At 40.5% G+C, this 5,832-nt stretch overlaps 1 long non-coding RNA gene across 1 annotated transcript; it reads left to right on the forward strand.

Moving 5' to 3' along the window:
- Window positions 1–2,010: 2,010 nt before the first annotated feature.
- LOC136489925 (uncharacterized) lies at window positions 2,011–2,705 on the forward strand. Its single transcript, XR_010767443.1, has 2 exons — window positions 2,011–2,320; window positions 2,436–2,705. It is a non-coding gene; the product is annotated as an uncharacterized lncRNA (long non-coding RNA).
- Window positions 2,706–5,832: the final 3,127 nt, after the last annotated feature.

A 5,832-nucleotide genomic window follows, 5' to 3' on the forward strand; every position in this document is an offset into this window, starting at 1 on the left:
TGAAGGTGAACATCGCCGCCCAGTTTCACTTCCAAATCGCAGAACCGACAGTGATGGCAGTTTCTAAGCCGGCGGGGATAATGTTTCTATAGTAGTGTTTTGAAAGTAGTTTGTGGCCTAGATTTCATAATATTAGTGCTAAAATAAATAACCATCTGGTTAATTTGCATAGAGCTGTGTGCATAAGAAACCTAATAACTAAAAATGCATAGATGTTATAGGTTATAATTACTAATAGGGGAACTTTCTTCTTGAGCGAATTTAAGCTCAGTCAGTAATAAAACTAATAAGAATGATGATGATAACGATTATAATTGTTGGAACATTCTCAATGACCACAGCAAAGTAGCATCACCAAATGGAAGTCACAACAAATCTTAAAGGTTTTGTAGATAACTTACGAGCGCACATGTATGCAGCAGTAGTGCCGTACTTGCTCAACAAATTTTTTTGCGAAGAAAAGTTACCACAATAGAAGGTCATGAAGCTTAGGGGCATGGCCTGTACAGACCGACTAGCTAGATAGATTGTGAACCAAAATGTACAAGACTACTGACTATCTAGATAGATAGTGAAGCAAATGTGCACACATTAAATCATTAAATTACATTATACCAACCTGCTTCTTGAGCAAAGACCAGGCATCTTCTTGCTCTAATTTGTCGACATAGTGGTAGGGAACCTCTGCCGTCATGCCTCGGGCAACTGCATCGTGTCTCGTTATGAGAAACTTGATGGTCTCCTCGTGCTTCAGTGATAGCTCTCCCTAATAGACCAGCATCGCTAAATTCTTGATTGACACTCAACGATATTTTCTTTTGATACTTTGTTTGATATGATTACAGATCTTCCTGGCATAGGGCTAAACCTTGTACCAAAGCAAACAATGTTAGACGTATCAATCATGTGCCACAAATACTAAAAAAAATGCATAAAACCAATGCACCGTGGACGTGAAGAAAATCCAATAATGTAAGACTTCACTATCAGAATATCTAAACATGAAAGTGATGGATATCAATATGGGTAGGACACTAGGACAATGATGATAATAGCCGCACATGGTACCACACATATTGTTGGCGAGCAAAACAAATGGAGGCTAGTAATAAATCAATGATTATAATTTTAGTGCTAATCTATGTAATTTTAGGCTAGGTAAATAATTTTCCTATGCTGTCGAATAATTCTTCCATATACGATGCATACAGTCAATAATGCAACCAAGTGTGACTGGCCATACTCTCCTCTTATTTGAAGCCAATAACCTCCTAATGTCCCCAACGTTATGTGTCCTCTTTCAATGCTCTCTCAAGCCAACAACAAAGTATTTGAATCTATCAACCTCCTTGCTTGTTTTGGCACCAGCACTCATACACCAGTATATCCGTGCCTAGCCTGCACGGATGAGCATTTCTAAAATTGTGATTGCTAGTGTGAAGTGCAACATCGGTTGGCAATATACGGCTCTAGCTCCATTAGCAAATGCTGGCGGCACTTTCCTGCTTTTATGCCGCTAGGTCCACACGTCTCTAGTGGCGCCCCATTTTTATCGCTGGCCCTGGTGGCTTCCTTCCTCATGCTGCCCTTCCAAGAGGGCCATGATATAATTCAGTAAATTTTGAATCCTATCTTCAATAGCTTTGCTTTCTTGATTTCTTGCATGTTAAATTAATGTTCCTATGGTTTTTAATGTATACTTTTATGTACTAACTCACCCAAGCCCTGCTTGCATTCACTATCCATTGGACTAAACCTTATATGAAAGCAAAGAATGTTAGTCCTAGCAACCATGTAGATGTCAATAGGATCATTGAACTTCCAAGGACGATGTCGCGCTGCTGACATTGCGTAGAACACCAATAAGGTAAAGTTTCTCTATCAGGATATGAACACATGAAAGTGATGGATATAAACATGATAGGGCAGCAGTGATAATGATTTATATCAACAAGTTTATTTTGAGTACCAGCATCCTCACCCCTATAAATAGGTGCCAAGCTAGATTGAGCTCCTCACGCTTCTTCACCCACACATCATCTGAACATATACACGAGTTGGCCCTCTTTGCTCCTTGAAAAATCCTCGATGGAAGGCAAAGGACAGCTCAAGTGTTTCATCACCATTCTTCTTGTCCTGGGTCTCGTCCTTGAGCAGTCTCCAGTGGAAGCTAAAGCCATCTGGTGCTGCGCAAACGCCCACCAAAAATACCATTTTAACCGGTGCGTTGACTTGGGTATCGGTAGTGTCGAATATTGTGGAACTGGTACAGGTTGCGTAGTGATGGATGTGTGCGGGGGCGAATGGCCGGTGCCTTCTCGTAAGAAGAACCTCTCGCTTCACTCTTTTCATTTTGTTACTATTATAGTATCACTACGTGACATTATATATCGAACTCCGTTGATATGAAACAATGGCTTTCAATTAATCTGCAGGTGATGCATCAGTTACCATGGATATTGCATAAGAAAGTGCACGTACGCGATGGGGTTGGAGATTTCATGCCAAAGTGATGAATTGAGTGTCTGGTTATTGTTATCAACTTGTCATATATCCAAGTTCTGCAGCATGCCTTCTCCGTTCATTTGTCTTCTGATCTATTTTTCGTATTTTCCAAAGTTTGTTCGTCTTCGAGGTGTGTCTGTGCCTTCGGATATATAGTAAAAAATAATGTCACCATCAACGGTGGCGTCACTGTTTGTCTATATTCCTGTTTTTTAGTCGTTTATATATTACTCGTTCTGTCTTGGTGGAAAAGACTTTTTTTCGCAAGGAACAAAAATTCTCATATTGAGAATTATCATGCATTAGGAATTATCATGCATTAGGATATCTGCTACCACCAAATTTTAAAATATAGAGACAAAGAACAAATGTAGTGGTTGCACATATGGATAGATCTGCTGCTATTACCTTGTTCACCTACACGGAGGACGATGCTGTGGCTACGACCTCTCCCTTCTCTTTCCTATCACTCTCATCTTATTTGGCTGGAATGGCGGCACGGCATCCTGGCCTGCGTGAGCACACAGCACACCAGGCTAGCGGCAACATGGCTGGCCTGGCGCTCTGGCCCACCTGCTCGCTTGCCCGGTGGTGACGCCATGCGGCGTTTCTCACCCGACAGTGTGACCTTTTTGGCGATGGATTCATGCAACGCAAATGTGGAGAGGTCGGCTCTTTCCTTTGCTGGAATAAGCTGTGCCACGTTGGCGGTGTGTGATGCCGTATACCGGCCTTGCCCTGTCCACGAGAAGCCCATAGCCGGAATCCTGGGTTTTGCTGTACCGAGCACGTAAGTCGACGACTGAGGTAGCGGCCGAGGATGATGAAATGAAAATTTGACTTAGACAGGGTTTTTTTTTGCTGAAATCATGTCCCCGTGGGTGGCCACGTCGGCTCCTAGGTGTTCCAGTGTCTATTTTGGACTCGGATGTCACTTAAATATATCAGGGAGCTAAATAGACAATTTCATAGCTTGCAGATCCAAACTGGAATCGAGTAATACTTTAAGGATCAGTTATGCAATTTACTCACGTTTGTTTATTACACACGTCCGTTACACAAAGCCTGTTTGTTTGTTTATTACACACGTGCATCACAGCATCGTACCATATCCGAATGGAAAAGCAAAGAGAAAAAAGAGACTACATAGACTCGTCCAATTTCACAAGATTGCAACAGCATGGGAATAATGGGACGATCGCAATTAGCAACCCTTCAGAGTCTGGTTTAATTCATGAGAGCGATGAGGTTCCCCGAACCCCGGCCATGTCGCTGTGTGGGACCGGTTGTGGCAGGGACAGACATGTGCCTGTCTGGGACTGGTGAAAAAAGTGATTTTCCCACAACCGCGTCAACTACTTGTGAATGCAAAATCGAGCCATCGCTGCTGGGCAAAAAACACAACGATTGTGCTAAACCTGGTCCCGGTTACAAAATTGGCCGTCAGTTGGCGACAATCTAATTACTCGCGCTATGGCATCGTATAAAATCCCTTCTACTCGTTCACATGCCGTATAGTCCTCTGTTCCTTTTCAAGTCTGACCCTGATTTTCGTGCTACTCAAACTTACATGTAATATCTGTATCTCCAGAGACTTCTATTTTTTTTTTATTTTCTGCAATATTTCATCCACATGTTAAGTTGGAAATCTAGTACGTGATTAATGTACCATTTGTTCAATTTTTTTTTGTATAATATTAAAATGAATCTAGGTTATAGAGTACACTCTTGGTTATTATAGTGGGATAAACACTCGTTACAGTCATGTATCCTATAAAAATAGAGAGCACTTATAATTAAATTACCGGTACTAAGCCAAAATGTACAAAATTTACTTAACTGGAATTTACAAAATTTAATAATAAGGACGGCTAAACCAAATTAAAGTGAATTCTCAAGGTCATTGGATTCTAGTTGGTTAAAGGAGACTTTTGACACGCTTGATACACTACTAAAATAAATATTTATCTGATGTATTCATGTTACTTAGTTGTCACACCCTAAAATTTTCAATTTTGGGTTGTGCATAGAAAACATTAAATAAAATGAATTATTTTAATATTTGGATAAAATTTATTAAGTTTAGTTTGAGCTAGCGCAAATTTAGTTATAGGAAAAATGTGAATTTTTAAAGTTTTCTAATTTTGAAGGGCGTTTGGATGATGTGATGTTTGCTTGTTGCTTCTTTATGTATTGAGAGTGAGCAAAGTCTTTAAAATGCGTTAGCAGGTCGATTTTCCTTCTTCGGCATGCCTTTATCTTTTTCTACAATCAAATTCTTTGTTTCTCAGCTCAAGTTTTCGTTGGGAGCTTCCTAAAATCTTTTCTTTGTAACGCAAATCACTCCTTTCAGTTCCTCATCCGTCAATCAATCTCTACAAATTTCTCGGGAATTTTTCAGCTTTTTCTGGAACTTGTTCCTACTTGTCTGTGAGCATAATTTAATTTTTAGATGCTCAAAATTATCTTATCATGGGCTCCAAATACTTTATTTGGGTTCCTCATGTTCCATAATGTCTCTGAGAATTTTCCCTGAATTTTCAGAACTTTCGGAGTATTTTTCGCGGCTTAAATAATAATTCTAGAGTTTTCTAAAATTATTTTATCCAAAAAATTAATTAATTCCGAAAATAATATATCTCTCATTTTTTCCAACGCTCAAAGTCCATGTGCAATAATCCTAATAAATCCTAAAGGTCCATGCATTTATTTACTAATGAGCTTTAATGATTATTTAGGCACATTAGTAAATGTGGAGGGTGCAACATCAATTAGTACCATATTGCTAGTTGATGTAGATGTGGGGAGTTTTTCTCCCTATAAATATGTACCAACACCTTGGGCAAAGTACACCAAAACTATCGTAAGGGGAGCCCCAAGTTTGGAAAATCCATCGTATAGTAGATTAGAATTTTCTCCCTTCCTGTCATGAAACCTTCGGCCAACTCTTTCGGCGAGCCACCGCCATCACAAGGTACCTCTCTTTGTTCTTTGCATCTTAGCATCCTTGTTTGTACCAATCCATTACATGACCCGTCCCCGACGATAATTCCGGTGAACTCCAATGGTGTGCACTGTGCTTCATTTTCCGGCAGTGCTCCCCTTCACTGTCGTCCGCTTCTGTACCTGGTGAGCCTATATCTGTCAATCTGTTCTCCTAACTCTCATCTGTCAGCTCGCTCTCACGTTCATGTGGTCCCATGATCATTGTGCGAGGTGGTCGTCTGGCTGTCCCATGCAAGTTGCGTCGGCCGTGTCTGCTTGCCCATCCATGCATCTCCAACAAAACCAGCCAGCGGCAAGCTGCCTGTTCCCAAATCTTGCAAG

The sequence above is a fragment of the Miscanthus floridulus genome, chromosome 10 (genome assembly GCF_019320115.1).
Source record: "Miscanthus floridulus cultivar M001 chromosome 10, ASM1932011v1, whole genome shotgun sequence".
Taxonomy (NCBI): Eukaryota; Viridiplantae; Streptophyta; class Magnoliopsida; order Poales; family Poaceae; genus Miscanthus; species Miscanthus floridulus.